This window comes from Oryx dammah, unplaced genomic scaffold (genome assembly GCF_014754425.2).
Source record: "Oryx dammah isolate SB20612 unplaced genomic scaffold, SCBI_Odam_1.1 HiC_scaffold_29, whole genome shotgun sequence".
NCBI lineage: Eukaryota > Metazoa > Chordata > Mammalia > Artiodactyla > Bovidae > Oryx > Oryx dammah.
In genome coordinates this window covers 43,880,440-43,903,172 of record NW_024070213.1, presented here as the reverse complement: position 1 = coordinate 43,903,172, position 22,733 = coordinate 43,880,440, and the positions used below count along the sequence as shown (strand labels likewise).

Here is a 22,733-nt window from a genome sequence, read left to right as displayed (position 1 = left end):
CTGAATTGCAGGCAGATTCTTTACTGCTGAGCCACTTTAAACTCAATACCATTTATGTTCCACCATAATTTGTTCTAATCTTTTTTCTTTTTTTTCTGTGTAGAGAGCCAAAACTTTACTGACGTCATCACTATTTCCCAGAGAGAGTAAACAGGGAAGAACTGCAGTTCCTGCTCACTGAAGACAATGCCTGGGAGTTTTGTGGCTGAGGCCAAACTGCCCAGGTAAACCACACAAGTGTGCCAGGAATTTTACCCAGATCCCTTGGTAAGATCTCCCCAGGCTAGCTTCCTCCGGGCAGATACACCTCTTCCAGGCAGGATCCTAAGGTTGTTGCTTCTCAAGATCCCATCAGGAATGTTTTCTCCATGTCATTTGCTGGCAGTGAAGGGCTTCAAGTTGAGAAGACATGAAACCCGTAAGGAAAGGGGAAGTTACTTGACCTTGGACAAGTTACTGAACTACTTTTGGCCTTAGTTTCTTCATCTGTTCAATTTTATTGTGGAGAAAACTGAGATCATGCATGTAAAGTGCTTCACATGATGGCTGACACGGAGTAGGTGCTCAATTATTGTTAACTTTTAAAAAACTTATTGTGAAGAGATGGGATCAAAGTTCTTTAGAGATGGGATCAAAGTTCCCTAGAGATAAGAACCAAGCTGGACTTCCTTTGGGACAGGTCAGAAAAGCCTGATGCCAACATCACTTTTTGTTCCAAGACTGTTTAGAACTAACACCCCCAAAAAAAGCCCTTTTCATGATAGGGGACTGGAATGCAAAAGTAAGAAGTCAAGAAACACCTGGACTAGCAGACAAATTTGGCCTTGGAGTACAGAATGAAGCAGGGCAAAGGCTAACAGAGTTTTGCCAAGAGAACGTACTAGTCATAGCAAACACCCTCTTCCAACAACATAAGAGAAGACTCTACACATGGACATAACCAGATAGCCAACATCGAAATCAGATTGATTATATTCTTTGCAGCGAAAGGTCGGGAAGCTCTATACAGGCAGCAAAAATAACACTGGGAGCTGACTGTGGCTCTGATCATGAACTCCTTATTGCCTAATTCAGACTTAAATTGAAGAAAGTAGGGAAAACCACTAGACCATTCAGGTATGACCTAAATCAAATCCCTTATGATTATACAGTGGAAGTGAGAAATAAATTAAGGGACTAGATCTGATAGAGTGCCTGATGAACTATGGACGGAGGTTTGTGACATTGTACAGGAGGCAGGGATCAAGACCTTCCCCAAGGAAAAGAAATGCAAAAAAGCCCAATGGCTGTCTGAGGAGGCCTTACAAATAGCTGTGAAAAGAAGAGAAGCACAAAGCAAAGGAAAAAAAGAAAGAGATACCTATTTGAATGTAGAGTTCCAAAGAATAGCAAGGAGAGATAAGAAAACCTTCCTCAGTGATCCATGCAAAGAAATAGAGGAAAATAATAAAATGGGAAAGACTAGAGATCTCTTCAAGAAAATTAGAGATACCAAGGGAACATTTCATGCAAAGATGGGCTCAATAAAGGACAGAAATGGTATGGCCTAACAGAAGCAGAAGATATTAAGAAGAGGTGGCAAAAATACATGGAAGACCTGTACAAAAAAGGTCTTCACAACCCAGATGATCATGATGGTGTGATCACTCACCTAGAGCCAGACATCCTGGAATGTGAAGTCAAGTGGGCCTTAGGAAGCATCACTACCAACAAAGCTGGTGGAGGTGATGGTATTCCAGTTGAGCTATTTCAAATCCTAAAAGATGATGCTGCACTCAATATGCCAGCAAATTTGGAAAACTCAGCAGTGGCCACAGGACTGGAAAAGGTCAGTTTTCATTCCAATCCCAAAGAAACGCAATGCCAAAGAATGTTCAAACTACTGTACAATTGCACTCATCTCACATGCTACCTGGTAGCTCAGATGGTAAAGCGTCTGCCTACAATGTGGGAGACCAAGGTTCAATCCCTGGGTTGGGAAGATCCCCTGGAGAAGGAAATGGCAACCCACTCCAGTATTCTTGCCTGGAAAATCCCATGGACTGAGGATCCTGGTAGGCTACAGTCCATGGCATCGCAAAGAGTCAGACATGACTGAGCGACTTCACTTTCACACGCTACTAAAGTAGTGCTCAAAATTCTCCACTCCAGGCTTCAGCAATACGTGAACCGTGAACTTCCTGATGTTCAAGCTGGTTTTAGAAAAGGCAGAGGAACCAGAGATCAAATTGCCAACATCCGCTGGATCATGGATAAAGCAAGAGAGTTCCAGAAAAACATCTATTTCTGCTTTATTAACTATGCCGAAGCCTTTGACTGTGTGGATCACAAGAAACTGTGGAAAATTCTGAAAGAGATGGGAATACCAGACCACCTGACCTGCCTCTTGAGAAATCTGTATGCAGGTCAGGAAGCAACAGTTAGAACTGCACATGGAACAACAGACTGGTTCCAAATAGGAAAAGGAGTACGTCAAGGCTGTATATTGTCACCCTGCTTATTTAACTTATATGCAGAGTACATCATGAGAAACGCTGGACCAGAAGAAACACAAACTGGAATCAAGACTGCTGGGAGAAATATCAAGAACCTCAGATATGTAGATGACACCACCCTTATGGCAGAAAGTGAAGAGGAACTAAAAAGCCTTTTGATGAAAATGAAAGTGGAGAGTGAAAAAGTTGGGTTAAAGCTCAACATTCAGAAAACAAAGATCATGGCATCTGATCCCATCACTTCATGGCAGATCAATGGGGAAACAGTGGAAACAGTGGCTGGCTTTATATTTGGGGCTGCAAAATCATTGCAGATGGTGACTGCAGCCATGAAATTAAAAGACACTTGCTCCTTGGAAGGAAAGTTATGACCAACCTAGAAAACATATTAAAAAGCAGAGACATTACTTTGCCAACAATGTTCCGTCTAGTCAAGGCTCTGGTTTTTCCAGTGGTCATGTATGGATGTGAGAATTGGACTGTGAAGAAAGCTGAGCACAGAAGAATTGATGCTTTTGAACTGTGGTTTTGGAGTAGACTCTTGAGAGTCCCTAGACTACAAGGAGATCCAACCAGGCCATCCTAAAGGAGATCAGTCCTGGGTGTTCATTGGAAGGACTAATGCTGAAGCTGAAACTCCAATACTTTGGCCACCTGATGTGGAGAGCTGACTCATCTGAAAAGACCCTGATGGTGGGAAAGATTGAAGGCAGGAGGAGAAGGGGATGACAGAGGATGAGATGGTGGGATGGCATCACCAACTCAATGGACATGGGTTTGGGTGGACTCTGGGAGTTGGTGATGGACAGGGAGGCCTGGCGTGCTGCAGTCCTTGGGGTTGCAAAGAGTCAGACACGACTGATCAACTGAACTGAACTGAACTATTGTACTTAAAATTGTTTGATTTGTAAGCTTTTACTTTTCTTTACCAGTTAAACAGAGCTCATTTAAAAGTTAATTTTGATTAAAAAAAAAAAAAACTATCCAAAAGAAAGAGTCTGATGCTGGGAAAGACTGAAGGCAGGAGGGAAAGGGGATGACAGAGGATGAGATGGTTGGATGGCATCACCAACTCAATGGACATGGGTTTGGGTGGACTCCGGGAGCTGGTGATGGACAGGGAAGCCTGGCATGCTGCAGTCCATGAGGTTGCAAAAGTCAGACAAGACTGAGTGACTGAACTGAACTGAACTGAACTGAACTGAATGTTAGTTAATCAGATGGCCTAGGAAGAAGTTAGTGCATTTTTAAGTATTACTGAAATGGAATAGGACCCTATGGTCCCTACCCCCCCACTCCCTGTCCCTCCACCCCCCACTATGTCCTCTGCTGTCTTTTGCCTGTGGAAAACTTAATCAAAGAACAAATTTCATCAGAGAAGTGAGAAATGCAGAAATAAAGGAAAACAAAATAAGGAGACAGATGATGTAGTCATTAAGGATTTTAAAGGACCTTTAGTTCTTTCTCAAGGGTCACACAGAGTCGGACACGACTGAAGTGACTTAGCAGCATAGATAATATTCTAAGTCTTATCCTGTAAGCTGTCTTACAGATACTAAAACACCAGGCAGAGAAGTTAACTACCTGATGACCAGGCTATACCCAGGACTTGAGCTGCCACAATTCTGAGAACTAACCACAAAGAAACGGGAACAAGTGGACCCTGGAACTGAAGGTTAACTGTACCTAAAACAACCAAGATGATGCTAGCCAGACCACTGATGACCAATTGAAGATGACTGTTAGAGATGACTGTGCTATTTCTGCATGTAACCCCACCACCCCCTCAACTCTGTCTATAAATGCTCTCACCCCCTGCTTGTCAGGGGGGTTTGGGGAGTCAGGCTTAGGACAGATGTCTGCCACCCTCCCCTGCAGTTGCCAGCATCTGAAATAAAGCAAACTTTCCTTTCCACCAACTTGCCTGTTTACTGGTTTTTGAGTGGCGAGCAGAGGGACCCTCCCATGCATACCTTTTGGTAACATTCCCTGAGGTGGGATAAGGGTGAGGGTGGGGCTGGAACTGTCCACAATCCTAACATGGAATGATTTACTTCTATGATGAGTCTTTTTTAAGAACCCATGTGGCTCCTGGCCTGTCAGCCAGTCCCCACATTGTCTGAGTGGGTCTTTTGTCTTGTAAACTCTGTGCACAAAATGTTCTGGGGCTCTGGGGGCACTTCCTCCAGAATTTTGTTCTAATGTCACCACTTACTGCAGTTGTGCAGCCATAGAGCTTGTGGCAGGGGGTCTGAGAGGAACTCCAGGGCCTGGAGCACCAACTGAGGGCAGCCTCTGGACATAGGTCAGGGGTCCTCACAGCCAGTCAACCCCACCAGATGATTTCCAGTGCACTCACTGGAGAACCACTGTCATGGGTCATTGGGTTCAGTTGTGTCGGCTGTAGCCTGGATAACAGAAGTGCCTTCTTAAACTAGAACTCTTAAATTGGGTGCTTTCAGTAATGCTTCTTTTTTTCCCATGGTGAGGGAAAAATTGCCCACATTCTGGTGAAAATCTGGAGTTTCTGGTGACCATATGTAGGTTTGCAGGTCAAGCTCATCTGCGGGATACTGTGTCCCCTCAATGCAGGCCCCCTGGCATTCTTGCCCTGCTGGACAAGGAGTACTGGTTCCCCAAAGCCACGGGAAAGAGCTTCAAGGAGAACGTGGTGCAGGAGCAGGACACCCACCCCCAAGTTCCAGAAGCCCAGGCAGCTGAAGGACAAAGCAGATTTCTGCATCATCCACTTCACTGCAAAGTGAGGAGCACACACAGAGGAAGTTGTGGCCAGACCTTCTTGGGAGACAGAAAGACGATTCTATGACCTTGAACCCTGAGTTGGGGACAGGTGGGAGGTACTTATTCATCATCACATGTTCCGTTTTGTTAGAAGCTTGCAGCAGTCCTGTGAGGTGCTCAGTCAGTCTGTCAGTCAGTTCAGTCACTCAGTAGTGTCCGACTCTTTGCGACCCCATGAATCGCAGCACGCCAGGCCTCCCTGTCCATCACCAACTCCTGGAATTCACTCAGAATCACGTCCATTGAGTCAGTGATGCCATCCAGCCATCTCATCCTCTGTCATCCCCTTCTCCTCCCGCCCAGAATCCCTCCCAGCATCAGTCTTTTCCAATGAGTCAACTCTTTGCATGAGGTGGCCAAAGTACTGGAATTTCAGCTTTAGCATCATTCCTTCCAAAGAAATCCCAGGGCTGATCTCCTTCAGAATGGACTGGATGGATCTCCTTGCAGTCCAAGGGACTCTCAAGAATCTTCTCCAACACCACAGTTCAAAAGCATCAGTTCTTTGGTGCTCAGCCTTCTTCACAGGTGCTCAGGCTGTGTATTATTATTAGGTGCATTTTCCAGGTAAGGAAGTGAGATTTGTGCTAAAGGTGCTGGCTCTGGAGTTTGTACTGGAGCTCTATCTCTGTGTTATTTTGGGTCAGAGAATTCACCTCTCTCAGTCTTGGTTGCCTCACATGGAAAATGGGGGTGACCAGCACTGTATCAGAGAACATGAATTAAACAGTCTTCGGAAGCCTAGCTCTGCATGTCAGTACTCTGCGGCAGGGCCTCTCAGCCTCCACATTGCCCTTCCTGAGGGTGGAGGCCGGATCAGCCTTTACTTCCGGCACTGTCCTGTGCACTGTAGGATGTTTAGCAGCATCCCTGACCCCTCCCCACCAAGGTCAGTAGCGCAGTCCCTGCTTGAAACAACCAGTAAGGCCTCCAGACACCCCAAACATCGGCAAGGTGTGGCCAGTAAGTGGCAGAGCTGCTGTCACACCAGCTGGCACACCTTCCCCAGTTGGCTTGTTCCTGGGGCTTGGCCCTAACCCAGCAGGAGTGTCCTGAGTCTGCAGAGGTGCAAGCTTAGACTAAAGCTGGTCCTTCTCAGCATGTTGTGCTGTTTGTACACAACACCTCACAGTTGGTCACTCTTGGATGTGTGACGAGCCAGGCTATGCTCAGCCTCCCCATCAATGACAACTGGTGACAAGAGACTTATACTGACACAGTGCTGCTCCCAAGCCGGCTCTGGCCCTCGCCCACCGTCCTGCACATGACCCTGCACATGGCCCTGCACTGCTTGGCCTTGCTTGCTTGACTCCTCTGGCTCCTTAGGACGTTGAAGCCACTCGTGATTTTAAAATGCCTGTTTAAAGAAACTCCGTTTCTCTAATTATCTAAAGTAATGCCGCCGGAACCCCCATGTCCATTGCCACCTTGGTTAGAAAGGCACATGGGCAGAGATGTTTGCAGGTAAGGTCCTTTCAGGGCCGAGGATTTTCTTTCCCTACAAGTCTGTCTCGTTATCTGCCCTGTGCTGCTGAACCCCACTTGCCCACTTCCCTGCCTCCTTTCAGGTCTCATTTCCCTGTACCAGGTCAGGCTGCCTACAGCAGTAGGCCCAACCCTAGCTCTAGGCCCTCCCTCCACTTTGGCCTTGCTCCAGGGTTCCTTGGTGGCAGGGGTAGCCTCTTGGAGAGGGCTAGCGGCCGGCTCTCCTCCTCTAGATCAAAGCCCTTGAGCTCGACAGCAACCTGTACCACATCAGCAAGAGCAAGGTCTTCTTCTGGGCCAGCGTGCTGGCCCACCTTGAGGAGGAGCAGGACCTGAAGATCACGGACGGCATCGTCGGCTTCCAGGCCTGCTGCAGGGGCTACCTGGCCAGGAGGTAAGTCCCAGGATGCCCATCCACAGCTCAGAGCCCCCAGCTGTCCTGTGGTGGAAGCACTGAGGAAGCGGGGCCTGGGCACCCTCATGCCAGCAGGTGTCCCACAGGGAGGCCCACATGCTTTCCCTGCCCCTTGCTTCCTGGATTTCTGCCTGAGGTTTAAAGTGAGCAGGCAGGAGGGGTGACTGTGCTCAGATTTTCCATCCAAGAAAACCCCTGCCTCCCACTGTTCCTCCCTGTACAGCCCCTCCTGTAGGGGTGACTCCCAGAGGATCCCAGCTCCAGGGAGGAGGAGTCCTTGAGTCCCAGCAGCTCCTGTGGGGTCAGGGGCGGACTGGTGCAGGTTAGTGGGCAGGGCAGCTGAACATTTACCCCCTGACCGCTTTGAGTCTGTGCTCAGGGGTGTCTGTTCCAGCCTGAACTCTGAAATCTGTGGATAGACCGTGAGTGTGTGGTGTTTGGACAAATGGACTTTTGAAAGATATGAGCTGCTGACATTCTCCTGCCAAATAGAAGTTCCTGAGTTACTGGAAGAAATCCCCTGCCACTCCCTTCCCCCACTCCACTCCCTCCTACCCCTCTTCCTTTCCGGCAAAATCAAATTGAATTCCTGGCTTTTATTATGGGTGATTGTAAGACCAAACAGCAGTGTGTGGTCCTCATGAAATAACACTCATCACTCTTATGTCCCTCCCCTAAAAGCAGGGAGGAGGTGGCCATGATGGCCCAGGGACATTTCCGGGGATGAAGCAGCCCTGATGGAAGATCAAGGAAGTCAGGGTTCCAGGACAACTGCAGCCCCTTCTGCTTGGGACAAAGTAGAAAAGTCCACTAGCAGTCCATCTGCAGGACCCTCAGGCTGTGGGATCTTTGCTTCTCAGTTTCTTTATCTGTATGGTGGAGTCGACAGTTCCTAGAGATGAGGTGAGAATTAAATAGGAAATGTGAGGATGGTGCCAGCACAGACCCTGGCACGTGCTCAGTCCTTTCCCCACAATGAGTCTCTTCTCAGGAACTAAAAAGGAAAAGGGCTGGCTCTCTCTTGTAGACTTTTCTGAGTTACCAGGACACTAGCCTTCCTGTAAATGTCCTCCATTTGGAGAGAAATATATCTGTTTTCAGGTGGAAGTAAGTCAGGGGAGAAAAGAGCAGTGTGCTCTCAGCCCTTCCCGCAAACTTAGGCATCCACCTAATGGCGGTGACCACCAAGGCCAGCCCTCCTCCTGTGGCTCACTGGAACAAAAGGCACTTGTACCATCCCTTTCGTCAAGGCCAAGTCGAGAAGGATCTGATCACAAGTGTTGAGGGTAGAGGCATGGATAGAGTGGCTGAAGGGTGGCCTTAGGTCCCTCTCCCAGGTACTGTGGGAGCAGAGCAGGGGACGGTGGACTCTGAACCCACATGGACATGGCTCTCAGCAAGAACAACATGACCAGTATGTGGTGAGCAGCTGCTATGTCCCAGGACTGTGCCACGTGCTGGTGGCATCAAGATGAATAAGGCAGGCAGGCTGGTGAGAGTGAGTGGATAGACAGGGTCGAGGGGACTGGAAGAAGCCCTTGGGAAGGGGGAGGGATTGGAAAAGGGGCTCACAGTGTATTGGTGGCAGGTCTTCCTTCGGGGAGCCCAGGGCAAGATGTGCTGAGTCAGTAAGAACCTGGCATGTCAGGCGTGGCTTGTTTAGCTGAGGGAGTCAACAAACAGTCTGGGTTTAGCCCAGGGTGGGACCTGGTAGGCAGAGTGTTTATTTAATCTGAGCAATCCAGATGTGAGGGCAATCACTCTCTTTTTTGCTTCTCCAAGTGTATCTGGATGACATAATGTGTGTGGTTTATTGCAGAGATGCACAGCTGGTGGCTGCATCTGCAGAGCTCAGAACAGCTGGATCTAGTTCACACTCAGCCAGAGAAGATTCCTGGGTAAGCAGGCGGGCAGGACCCCCACCCCTCTCCCCATCCTCAGGATGAATGTCTGAGAAAAGATGATTGTCGCTAGTTGGCAGAAGAAGGAAATGGAAGCTCAGAGAGGTGAGGTCATGGCTGAGGCAGCAGGTTAAGCAGGAGCAGAGCCTGGTTGTGGAAGCAGGTGCTTCTGATGGCTTCCTCCCACCACCTGGTCCCCTGAACAGTGCAGAGGGAGGGGACACCTGCTCAGATTGGCTCAGCTCAGGACGTGGACTCCTAGACGTGAGCGGTGACCCCAGAAGGAAGGCGGTGTTGGGGTGCTCAGTCCTTTGGGAAATTTAGAGAAAGCTAAGGGGGTAGAGGAGGGTAGTGGGATCAGACTCTCTCCTCCTGTGGCCTGGCCACCTTGAGGCTTCCCCCAGGGTGCTGTGCTGAGGCTGACAGGAACAAAGGATTTCTTTTTCGATATTAATATAAGGAATCCAGGTTCATTTTGTCTCTGAGCGCTTGCTCAGTATCAGGCCCTGGGGGGAAACTGAGGCCTGAGAGAGGAAGGACAGAGAGGAAGACCGTGTCGGGGAACAAGGCTTTGTCTTCCTGTGCTCGCCAGGCCCTCAGGTCAGGACTGTAGGTGATGGTGCTTCTTGGGGGAAGATGGCCCTAAAAGAGTGAGAGGGCTTACTGTACTGTGTCCTCATGATGATGCTGGGTTTGCAACCTTGAGATAAAAAAGCCAAGCTGTAGACATGTCAGTATAACAAGAGGGGCATGACCTTAGATCTATGTTTTTAGACAGGCAGAGACAAACCTAGAAACTTTGGGGTTATTAAAAGCATACTCCTGGGACTTCCCTGGTGGTCTAGTGGTTAAGACTTCGTGATTCTGTTAGGGGAAGCACATTGATTGAAACCGCCCACCCTGGCCAGGCACCATAGTAACCATTTCCCTGAGTTGTTTTGTGACAGGAGATCCTGATAAGGAATATGGAACTAATAAGCCCCCAGCAACTGGAAGAGTTTGAGAAAGGTTGAAAGGAGACAACGTGTGTCCGTCCACTTCCCAGAATCCCTCTTGCTAGCATCCATCTTGCCTGAGCAATGCGTTCGCCACCAGGAAAGACTCTGAATTACAGTGATTGGCCAAAGACCACCCGGAAACTAACCCCATCACCATAAAACCCGAGACTGCGAGCCACGCAGCAGAGCTGTTCTCCTGGGTTCCCTCACCCTACCGCTCTCCACCCGGGTGCCTTTCCCAATAAAATCTCTTGCTTTGTCAGCACATGTGTCTCCTCAGACAATTCATTTCTGAGTGTTAGACAAGAGCCCAGTTTCGGGTCCTAGAAGGGGTCCCCCTTCCTGCAACACTTCCATTGAATTGGTTGTGGCTTCAGTCCCTGGTTGGGAAACTAAGATCCCACATACTGGGTTTCAAGGTTAAAAAATTAAGTAAAAGATAAAAATAGAATGTATATTTTGATCAGTTTAAATAAAATAAAATCACATTGCCCACTTGCATGCCCATGTCAGAAGGCCTGGTCCTGGCCTCCACTCTGCCCTCTTGCCCTCTGAGAGCTATACGACCCTGGACAAGTCACCTCCCTGGGAACTGTTTGTTTAGATCTCTTGCATGCGTGACTGCTTAGTAGTTTAGTCGTGTCAGATTCTTTGTGACTCCATGGATTGTAGCCTGCCACGCTCCTCTGTCCATGGGATTTTTCAGGAAAGAATACTGGATTGGGTTGCCATTTTCCTCCTCCAAGGGATCTTCCCAACCCAGGGATCCAATCCACATCTCCTGCAATGCAGGCCAATTCTTTACCGTCTGAGCCATCTGGGAAGCCCTTTCAGATCTCTTACACATTTCTTAAAAGCTGGCTTCAGTCTTCGCATGTGGGTTTGTAGTTTCTCTCTGTGTTGGAAATATTCACCTTTGTCTACTCAATATACTGCAAACCTTGTCTCCAGGTCGCTTATCTTATATTCTGATCTAGTTTACGGTGTCCTTGAAATTTTTGATTTTTGAAGTCAAATGGTTTCTGGGTGAGAAAGTTTTCCTTAACAATATTTTTCCAGTTTGTTTCCTTTCTTCCAGTATGTTTTTTTTTTCTTTCTTTCTTTTTTCTTTTGGGTTTAGATTTAGATCCCTTCAGGTTTCATTGATTGATTGATTAGAAGCTTTTTGTTTCTTCTTTGTCCTCTATTTCTTCCCTCTTTTATCTTCCCCTTCCTTCCTTTTTTTTCCTCCTACTCACCTGCTGTCCTGAACTCCCTCTCTCCCTGCCTATGTCCTTCTTCTTCTCCTTAAAGCAAACATGTTTAACAGGTACCCACTACAGTTAAAAAGGAACACACTGTTCTTCTATGCCTTCAAAGGAGCTGCCAGTGCAGTAAAGCATCTTTCAGATTTTAGCTGGAACCCATATCTTTCTTCTTATAGAAAACTATCGTGGCTGGAATAAGGAGACATGAGGAAATGCAGGTGTTTCCTGCTACCTAAAAGTAGTGTTCCTAGGAAACTTTTCTTAAACCAGGATGGCATTGAGGAAAAAGGATATAGGTCTCACATCACAGTTTATTGGCAGAGGGTGATGTTTTGGAAATTGGGAAATGCCTGTAAATGGAAATGCTCAGAAATCTGATAGCAGAGTCTGTCAGAAAGAGCTTTTCATCCAAACAGACAAAGAAAGCAAATAGAATTACTGCACCTTAGGGAAAACAATGGAGAAGGCAATGGCAGCCCACTCCAGTGCTATTGCCTGGAAAATCCCATGGACGGAGGAGCCTGGTGGGCTGCAGTCCAGGAGATTGCTAAGAGTCGGACACGACTGAGAGACTTCACTTTCACTTTTCACTTTCATGCATTGGAGAAGGAAACGGCAACTCACTCCAGTGTTCTTGTCTGGAAAATCCCAGGGACAGGGGAGCCTGGTGGGCTGCCGTCTATGGGGTCACACAGAGTCGGACACGACTGAAGTGACTTAGCAGCAGCAGCAGCAGCAGGAAAAACAAGGGTCTTCAAGACCCTGTGTCTTCAAGAAGCTGGTTGTTTCATGTCCCAGTAACAGGTCCCACACGTCGTGTTTTAGCCAGACTGTGTTCAGGAGGTTGGAGGGTGCCCTGGAGGCCCTGGAGCAGGAGGAAGAGCAGAGAAGAGACAGGGCCCCTGCCCAGTGCTGGCAGCTGAAAAAGCTCAACACAAATAGAGTCTCAACCAGGGAAGTGCAAGGTTCCAGGGGTGCCTGGAGAGGAAGTGGGGAAAGGCAGTAGAGGAAGAAGGCTTTGGAGCTTGTCCTTCAAGGAGAGGTAACATTTCACTGAAATCAGATGGATTATATTCTTTGCAGCTGAAGATGGAAAAGCTCTATACAATCAGCAAAAACAAGACCTAGAGCTGACTGTGGCTCAGATCATGAGCTCCTTATTGCAAAATTCAGACTTAAGTTGAAAAGAGTAGGGAAAACCACTAGGCCATTCAGATATGACCTAAATCAAATCCCTTACTTACAATTATGCAGTGAAAGTGACAAGTAGATTCAAGGGGTTAGATCTGATAGACGACTCTCTGAAGAGCTATGGATGGAGGTTCACAACATTGTACAGGAGGCAGTGATGAAAACCATCCCCAAGAAAAAGAAATGCAAAAAAGGGAACTAGTTGTCTGAGGAGGACTTACAAATAGCTGTGAAAAGAAGAGAAGCAAAAGACAAAGGAGAAAAGCAAAGATACACCCATCTGAGTGCAGAGTTCCAAAAAACAGCAAAGAGAGAGAAGAAAGCCTTCTTAACCAAACCATGCAAAAAAAAAAAAAAACAAAAACAAAAGACAGGAGAACATAGACTGGGAAAACTAGAGATCAAAATTAGAGATACCAAAGAGAATATTTCACACAAAAATGGGCACAATAAAGGACAGAAGTGGTATGGTCCTAATAGCAGCAGAAGATATTAGAAGAGGTTGCAAGAATACACAGAACTATACGAAAAAGGTCTTAATAACCCAGATAACCACAATGGTTTGATCACTCACCTAGAGCCAGACATCCTGTAGTATGAAGTGAAGTGGGCCTTAGGAAGCATTACTACAAACAAAGTTAGTGGAGGTGATGGAATTCCAGCTGAGCTATTGAAAGGTTGCGGCTGTGACCCTTAAATGACACCCAGCTTCTTGGCCTCTGGAGGAAAGGATTTCAATCCAGGGCCAGAGATGAGACTTGATCACTCGAAGCTTTTGTGTATCAAAGTCTTATTAACGTGTAAAAGGGATAGAGAAAGCTTCTAACAGAGACATCAGAAAGGGCAGAAAGAGTGACCCCTTGCTAGTTTTTAGCAGGGCATTATATAGCTGATAGCAAGCTGCTATCACATAAACAAAACGCCTCAGACAGAGAGTGTTGCACCAGGCTCCTCTCCCACAACATACATTTGAGATAGGATGGCACAAGGGGAGTCATCTCCAGCCATAAAACAATTGACATGCGTCTTGAAGAAAGGCAGATTTCCAAGCAAATACATAGCCTCATTAATATAGCTTAAGAGAAATATTCCATGAGTAAGACATACTGGTTTGCTGAGCCATTATCAGCTCAAAGTTTGAGAAAAGGTTAGTCTTAGGGGGAACCAATGTGAAGAAAAGCAGATTCCAAAGCAAATACATAGTTTCATTAACATAGCTTAAGAAACGCATTGCCTTAAGAGAAAAACGCATTGGTTTGCTGAGCCATTAGTAGCCCAAGGTTAAGTTCTGACATTATTTCCTCCTGCCGCTTGGGGACCCCTGGCCTTCCTATCTGAGTGTTAAGCCTCTCACTAGCTCAAATCCTAAAAGATGCTGCTGCTAAGTGCTGTACTCAATATGTCAACAAACTTGGAAAACTCAGCAGTAGCCACAGAACTGAAAAAGATCAGTTTCCATTCCAATCCCAAAGAAGAGCAATGCCAAAGAATGTTCAAACTACTACACAACTGTACTCATTTCACATGCTAGCAAGGTAATGTTCAAACCCTTCAAGCTAGGCTTCAACAGTACATGAGCCAAGAACTTTCAGATGTACAAGCCTGGTGGCTCAGAGGTTAAAGCGTCTGCCTGTGATGAGGAAGACCTGGGTTTGATCCCTGGGTTGGGAATATCCCCTGGAGAAGGAAATGGTAACCCACTCCAGTATTCTTGCCTAGAGAATCCCATGGACAGAGAAGCCTGGTAGGCTATAGTCCATGGGGTCGCAAAGAGTTGGACACGACTGAGTGACTTCACTTTCACTTTCAAGCTGGATTTATAAAAGGCAGCGAGGAACCAGAGATCGAATTACCAACATCTTTTAAGTCATAGAAAATTCCAGAATTCCAGTAAAACATCTACTTCTGCTTCATTGACTATGCTAAAGCCTCTGACTGTGTAGAACACAGCAATCTGTGGAAAATCTTTCAAGATTTTCAAAAATAATTATTCAGTTATTCAAAATGATTAAGGTGGTCTGGCAGACCACCTTACCTTCCTCCTGAGAAACCTGTGTGCAAGTGAAGAAGCAGCAGTTAGAACTGGACATGGAACAATGGACTGGATCAAAATTGGAAAGCAGTACTTCAAGGCTGTATACTGTCACCTTGCTTCAGTTCAGTTCAGTTCAGTCACTCAGTCATGTCCAACTCTTTGAGACCCCATGGACTGCAGCACAGCAGGCCTCCCTGTACATTGTCAACTCCCAGAGTTTACTCAAACTCATGTCACTGAGTCGGTGATGCCATCCAACCATCTCATCCTCTGTCGTCCCCTTCTCCTCCTGCCTTCAATCTTTCCCAGAATCAGGGTCTTTTCAAATGAGTCAGCTCTTCACATAGGTGGCCAAAGTATTGGACTTTCAGCTTCAACATCAGTCCTTCCAATGAATAATCAGGACTGATTTGCTTTAGCATGGACTGGTTGGATCTCCTTGCAGTCCAAGGGACTCTCAAGAGTCTTCCCTAACACCACAGTTCAAAAGAATCAGCTCTTTGGCACTCAGCTTTCTTTCTAGTCCAACTCTCAGATCCATACATGACTACTGGAAAAACCATATCTTTGACTAGAAGGACCTTTGTTGGCAAAGTAATGTCTCTGCTTTTCAATATGCTATCTAGGTTGGTCATAACTTTCCTTCCAAGGAGCAAGCGTCTTTTAATTTCATGGCTGCAATATCATCTGCAGTGATTTTGGAGACCAAGAAAATGAAATCTGTCACTGTTTCCAATGTTTCCACATCTACTTGCCATGAAGTGATTAAACCAGATGCCATGATCTTCGTTTTCTGAATGTTGAGTTTTAAGCCAACTTTTCCACTCTCCTCTTTCACTTTCATCAAGAGATCTCTTTAGCTCTTATTTAACTGCTTATTTAACTTATAAGCAGAGTACACCATTGGAAGTGCTAGGCTGGATGAAGCTCAGTTGGAATAAAGATTGCTGGGAGAAATATCAATAGCCTCAGATATGCAGATGACACCACCCTTATGGCAGAAAGTGAAGAGGAACTACAGAGCCTCTTGATAAAGGTGAAAGAGGACAGTGAAAAAGCTGGCTTAAAACTCAATATTCAAAAAACAAAGATCATGGCATCTGGTCCTATCACTTCTTGGAAAACAGATGGGGAAAAAAATGTAAACAGTGACAGACGTCATTTTCTTGGGTTCCAAAATCACTGCAGATGGTGACTGCAGCCATGAAATTAAAAGATGCTTGCTCCTTGGAAGAAAAGTTATGACCAAACTAGACAGCATATTTAAAAGCAGAGCACTGCATTTCAGACTCTTGTTGACTATGATGGCTACTCCATTTCTTCTAAAGGATTCTTGCCCACAGTAGTAGGTATAATGGTCCTCTGAGTTAAATTCACCCATTTCAGTCCATTTTAGTTCGCTGATTCATAAAATGTCGATATTCACTCTTGCCATCTCCTGTTTGACCACTTACAATCTGCCTTGACTCATAAACCTAACTTCCAGGTTCCTATGCAATATTCCTCTTTACAGCATCACACTTTATTTCCACCACCAGTCACATCCACAGCTGGGTGTTGTTGTTGCTTTGGCTCCGTCTCTTCATTCTTTCTGGAGTTATTTCTCCACTGATCTCCAGTAGCATATTGGGCACCTACCAACCTGGGGAGTTCATCTTTCAGTGTCCTATATTTTGCCTTTTCATACTGGACTGGAAAAGGTCGGTTTTCATTCCAATCTTGAAGAAAGGCAATGCCAAGGAACGTTCAAACTACCACACGATTGCAGTCATCTCTCATGCTAGCAAAGTAACTCTCAAAATTCTCCAAGCCAGGCTTCAACAGTACGTGAACCATGAACTTCCAGATGTTCAAGCTGGATTTAGAAAAGACAGAGAAACCAGAGATCAAATTGCCAACATCCGTTGGATCATTGAAAAAGCAAGAGTTCCAGAAAAACATCTACTTCTGCTTTATTGACTAGGCCAAAGATTTTGACTGTGTGGATCACAAGAAACTGTGGAGAATTCTTCAAGAGATGGGAATACCAGACCACCTGACCTGCCTCCTGAGAATTCTGTATGCAGGTCACGAAGAAACAGTTAGAACTGGACATGAAACAACAGACTGGTTTCAAATCCAGAAAGCAGTACATTTCAGATATACAAATATAAAAAGGCTGTATATTGTCACCCTTCTTATTTAACTTATATGCAGAGTACATCATGAGAAACGCTGGGCTGGAAGAAGCATAAGCTGGACTCAAGATTGCCGGGAGAAATATCCATAACCTCAGATATGCAGATGACACCACCCTTATTGGCAGAAAGTGAAGAAGAGCTTAAAAACCTTTGATGAAAGTGAAAGAGGAGAGTGAAAATTTTGGCGTAAAGCTCAACATTAAGAAAACTAAGATCATGGCATCCGGTCCCATTACTTCATGGAAAATAGATGGGGAAACAGTGGAAACTGTGGCTGACTTTATTTTTCTGGGCTCCAAAGTCACTGAAGATGGTGATTGCAGCCATGAAATTAAAAGACGCTTACTCCTTGGAAGGAAAGTTATGACCAACCTAGACAGTATATTAAAAAGCAGAGACATTACTTTGTCCACAAAGGTATGTCTAGTCAAGCCTATGGTTTTTCCAGTAGTCATGTATGGATGTGAGAGTTGGGCTGTGAAGAAAGCTGAGAGCTGAAAAATTGATGCTTTTGAACTGTGGTGTTGGAGTAGACTCTTGAGAGTCCCTTGGACTGCAAGGAGATCCAACCAGTTCATCCTAAAGATCAGTCCTGGGTGTTCATTGGAAGGACTGATGTTGAAGCTGAAACTCCAATACTTTGGCCACCTCATGTGAAGAGCTGACTCATTTGAAAAGACCCTGATGCGGGGAAAGATAGAAGGCAGGAGGAGAAGGGGATGACAGAGGATGAGATGGTTGGATGGCATCACCGACTCAATGGACATAAGTTTGGGTAAATTCCAGGAGTTGGTGATGGACAGGGAGGCCAGGCGTGCTGCAGTTCATGGGGTCACAAAGAGTTGGACACGACTGAGCTACTGAACTGAACTGATATATATCAACAACACTTCACTTCTAAACAGTCTCCAAAATAATCAACATGGGAAAACTAGGACTTGAACATAGATAAATTTACCTTATATTTAAAAAAAAATTAAACAGAAGAGTTTAGATTTTTGGGTTATTTTAATATGTTTTTAGAGCTAACTTGTACCTTATAGCTGCACATGATTTTTGGCATAGCTTTAGTTTTTCCTGATGTTTCTAATTGGCTTCATTTTCACCCCTTGCACCGTTTATCTTCAACATTTCCTCCATTTCTTTCCAACTGTGCCTCATATGATACTGAGTCCCCTGTCCCCAAAGACTCTGGACTTTTTATCCCATTCTGGACTGGTTTCTCCCTAGCTCTGCTGTGCACCCTCCTGGGATCCTTGGATTCCCTTTCCTCTGGGTTGATGTTCCTGATTCCTGGATCCCACATATATCTCTTTCATGGTTATCCTTTACCTTCCTCCACAATTAAACAAGCACGTAATCTATTTCTGTTTTTCCTGCAACTCATTCTCAAGTAGCTTTCTGAAAAGTCTGGTGAAGGGTGAAGGCTGCTGTGAATATGGGATGGGCCGTGGTGTTGGTAAACTTGTCCCCTGCTCTCCCCTCTGCCTCCCTCTCATCTTTCTCCCTCTCTGGGACTCTACCCAGGAGACTTCTCTCCTGTCAGCTCTCTCTCCCTGTTTCTCTCCCTCCACTGCACTCCTCTTCACTCAGCTATCACTTCTCCATCCAGTGAGACTTCAGACATTTGTTGAAGCCTCTGGTCTCCTGTTGCCCCCGTGCTTGTTTTTATTAGCTGCAGAGGGAGGAGAGGCAGCCTATGGGTTCTTGAGCCCAGATTGTCCGGTGGAGCTCAGTTCCAGGGGCAAGACTTCTGACCTTGGGCGAGTCATGTAACATCTGTACTTCAGCTTCCTTATTTGTAAATGAGGATACAATGCTACACATCTCAAAGGCTAATGGAATAAAATACAAGTTATCATTTGTAAAATTTAAGAGAAAATACCATTGCAAAGCAAAGACCACAAACACAAGTCACTCTTATCAGTAGCTGGTATTATAACTGTAAGTACCTTTACTATCATTTCAGTCAGGTCTCAGGAGGAGTAGTTGACAAAGGCTCTTTTGCTTTCTTGAAACAGTAGTTAAATGTCATCAACATTTGCTTTCCTTCCTCATCTCCCATGGCAAGATAATCACAAGCAGAACCAAAATAGATTTTTTATACATAAAAATCTGAACTGCTTTTTTTTTTGTTGTTTTTTGAAGAACACTGAGAATGGGAAAGTCTGAAAGGATGGACGCCCTTATGTATCATGAGTGTGAACATAAATTGCTGCAATTTCTTTGCATAACAGTGTGTCTCTAGGTATGAATATTTTTTAGGTGCTGAAGCCTTGTGGTCTAGCCTAGATAGCTATATCCTGATCCTATATCCTACATCCTAGATAGCTCTCTAGCTATATCCCACTCCTACATATAGCTTAAGGGAACAGTCTCAAATGTAGTTTTATACAAGGAGAATGTTCTTTACACTATTATTTGCATAAGGAATTAGAAGCAACCTAAAGTCCAGTAGTCAGGGGAGGACGGCAGAGGAATGGGACACCACCATGGTCCTCAGTCACGCAGGGCAGGGATACAGGAAGTGAGGTGGGGACGATGAGACTCCAGGCCTTTGTGGGGTAAAGACTCTTGCAGAAGAAAGGAGGGAATGGGCTGTGGGAGCTGTATCACCATGAACTTTATCAAGGCAGAGAATTAAGCACAAAGAGAAAGTCATTATTTTGGAATGAAAGCACTCATTTAACCGATAAACATATATCCACAGATAAACATCTTTATATTAAAGGGAGTAGAGCATAATCACCACAAACCTGGGATTTGGATCAGAAAGACTGGGTTCAAGCCCAGATTCTGGAATCAGCTTGAAAACTTAGGCTGATGTAAGTTCAGATGAGCTTCAGGAGCCTGCACATCATAGACAACGGATCAATATTAGTTATTCAGTTCAGTTCAGTTCAGTCGCTTAGTCGTGTCTGACTCTTTGCGACCCCATGAATCGCAGCACACCAGGCCTCCCTGTCCATCACCAGCACCCAGAGTTCACTCAGACACACGTCCATCGAGTCAGTGATGCCATCCAGCCATCTCATCCTCTGTCGTCCCCTTCTCCTCCTGCCCCCAATCCCTCCCAGCATCAGAGTCTTTTCCAATGAGTCAACTCTTTGCGTGAGGTGGCCAAAGTACTGGAGTTTCAGCTTCAGCATCATTCCTTCCAAAGAAATCCCAGGGCTGATCTCCTTTAAAAAGGACTGGTTGGATCTCCTTGCAGCCCAAGGGACTCTCAAGAGTCTTCTCCAACACCACAGTTCAAAAGAATCAATTCTTCGGTGCTTAGCTTTCTTCATAGTCCAACTCGCACATTCCTACATGACCACTGGAAAAACCATAGCCTTGACTAGACAGACCTTAGTCAGCAAAGTAATGTCTCTGCTTTTGAATATGCTATCTAGGTTGGTCATAACTTTTCTTCCAAGGAGTAAGCGTCTTTTAATTTCATGGCTGCAATCACCATCTGCAGTGATTTTGGAGCCCAAAAAGATAAAGTCTGACACTGTTTCACTGTTACCCCATCTATTTCCCATGAAGTGATGGGACCAGATGCCATGATCTTCATTTTCTGAATGTTGAGCTTTAAGCCAACATTTTCACTCTCCACTTTCACTTTCATCAAGAGGCTTTTTAGTTCCTCTTCACTTTCTGCCATAAGGGTGGTGTCATCTACATATCTGAGGTTATTGATATTTCTCCCGGCAATCTTGATTCCAGCTTGTGCTTCTGCCAGCCCAGCGTTTCTCATGATGTACTCTGCATAGAAATTAAATAAGCAGGGTGACAATATACAGCCTTGACGTACTCCTTTTCCTATTTGGAACCAGTCTGTTGTTCCATGTCCAGTTCTAACTGGTGCTTCCTGACCCGCACATAGGCTTCTCAAGAGGCAGGTCAGGTGGTCTGTTATTCCCATCTCTTTCAGAATTTTCCACAGTTTATTGTGATTCACACAGTCAAAGGCTTTGGCATAGTCAGGAAAGCAGAAATAGATGTTTTTCTGGAATTCTCTTGCTTTTTCCATGATCCAGTGGATGTTGGCAATTTGATCTCTGGTTCCTCTGCCTTTTCTAAAACCAGCTTGAACATCTGGAAGTTCGTGATTCACGTATTCCTGAAGCCTGGCTTGGAGAATTTTGAGCATTACTTTGCTAGCATGTGAGATGAGTGCAATTATTACCGATTAGTAAACACAAGTGTTCCCAGCCTCACATAATTTCCAGATTATTCCTTCCTATCTGGTCTTGTCTCTGGTTTTCTTGCTCCGGTAACTTTGCAGATGGGTGTCTCCCATCTGATTACCTTCTCCCTGTGCCCCAACAAGAGAGCAGGACTCTGACTTGAGGGGAGAGGGTGGGGATGAGTAACTTTCCTTAACTAGTGACCTGCAGAGCCCAGGGGACAGAGAATCACAGTGCGTTAAATTCCCCGTGGCACTGGTGGCCATCCCAGGGGAACTCACCAGAGACCTCACCACCCCCTGCTCCCTGCAGGCACTGCTCACTCGTGATCGAGCCCACAATCTGTTTTATGTTCCCCAAGGGTGAGATCACACCTCCTTCCAGCCTGACTCAGACAAGGATCTGAAGGGAGATCTCTGAGACCCCACTGCTCCATCATGAGTTCAGAAAACCTTGGAAAATGCTCAGGGAGGCAGCTGCCTTTTTTCTGTCCAGTTCCTGCGTGTGACCGAGAATTGAGGGTGTTTCCTCCTGGCAGAATTAACCGACAGAGGAGTCAAGAACCAAGAAGGGGATGGATAAGCATCCTGGAGCCCCTCGGGGGGCCACGTGGAGTACTCCCAACGGGAGTTCCACAGAGCCTCTTTCTCAGCTCTCTCCTTAGGGAACCACTTGCTAGGTGCTCACGTCTTCCCCCACTGCCCTCTAGCAAGTAACTCAGAAGTGAGGCCAGGACAGCCCTTGGGGAGGAGGACAGCAGAGAGAGTCCCTAAGGCCAGGCAGGGCAGCAAGGAGGGGTCCCCCAGCATCCCTGGAGCTCCTCCTGCCCTCTTCCTTGGCCCAAGCCTCCTCCTGCTGCCAGACCCTGGAGCATCACCAAACCGTTCATCCGGCTCTTGCCCTGCCACCTGCCCAGCTGCTCTGCAAGGATCAGTGGACACTGAACTGAACCCCAGTCTGACTTTTGCCACCTCCCACCTAGAGGGGAAGGGTGATGGGGTTTTACACAGGATCATGTCTGCCTCCACCCCTTCACTGCCCATCCTGAGTGTCTCTGATCCGCAAGATGAAGCCTCTCACATGGTAGTCTTACCCCATGGCAGGTGGCCTCAAATCCTTTTTAAAAATTAGGTAGCATCTGTTTATAACATCTATAAGTTTCATGTGTACAACATTATATTTCTACTTCTGTATATGCTGCAGTGTGCTCACCACCAAAAATCACTCGCAAAAATCCCTCTAGGTGTACTGTATGGTAGAATGAAGAAATCACAGGAGTTTAAAATAAGGAGGATTCAAGTCATACCCAAGAACTGTCTGATACCTGAGCTTGGATTCCACCTCTGAGCTTTCTGCTCACTGGCCTTGGGCTGTCCCTTATCCTGTCTGAGTCTCATTTTCCTCATCTGTGAAATAAGAATAATGTATCTGTGTGTGCATGTACCAGGAAATACATCTCACACTGTGACCCAGCCCCACCCTCCATATATATATGTATGTATCCTAGTTACATATATATATATATCTCCTAGTTGCCTATGTCTTACCTACAATTCCATAACCCCTGGGCTTCCGTGGTAGCTCAGATGGTAAAAGAGTCTGCCTGCAATGCAGGAGACCCAGGTTCGACTCCTGGGTTGGGAAGATCCTCTGAAGAAGGAAATTGCAGCCCACTCCAGTATTCTTGCCAGGAGAATTTCATGGATAGAGGAGACTTGCAGGCTACTGTCCATGGGGTCACAAAGAGTTAAACAGGACTGAGAACTAACACTGAGCAATTCCATAACTTCTAGATCCCTGAAATCACAC

At 45.9% G+C, this 22,733-nt stretch overlaps 1 protein-coding gene and 1 long non-coding RNA gene across 2 annotated transcripts in view; one reads left to right on the top strand and one right to left on the bottom strand.

The window, feature by feature from the left end:
* LOC120858585 overlaps nt 1–15,775 on the bottom strand; it is a 16,427-nt gene extending 652 nt beyond the window's left edge. The window contains exons 1-2 of the long non-coding RNA XR_005719898.1: nt 15,766–15,775; nt 9,115–9,122 (exon numbers count right to left, since the gene is read on the bottom strand). This is a non-coding gene — a long non-coding RNA (uncharacterized LOC120858585). The remainder of the gene's footprint in view (nt 1–9,114; nt 9,123–15,765) is intronic.
* Nucleotides 1–22,733, top strand: part of LOC120858579 (apolipoprotein L2-like) — a 148,576-nt gene that overhangs the window by 73,200 nt on the left and 52,643 nt on the right. The window lies entirely within an intron of this gene.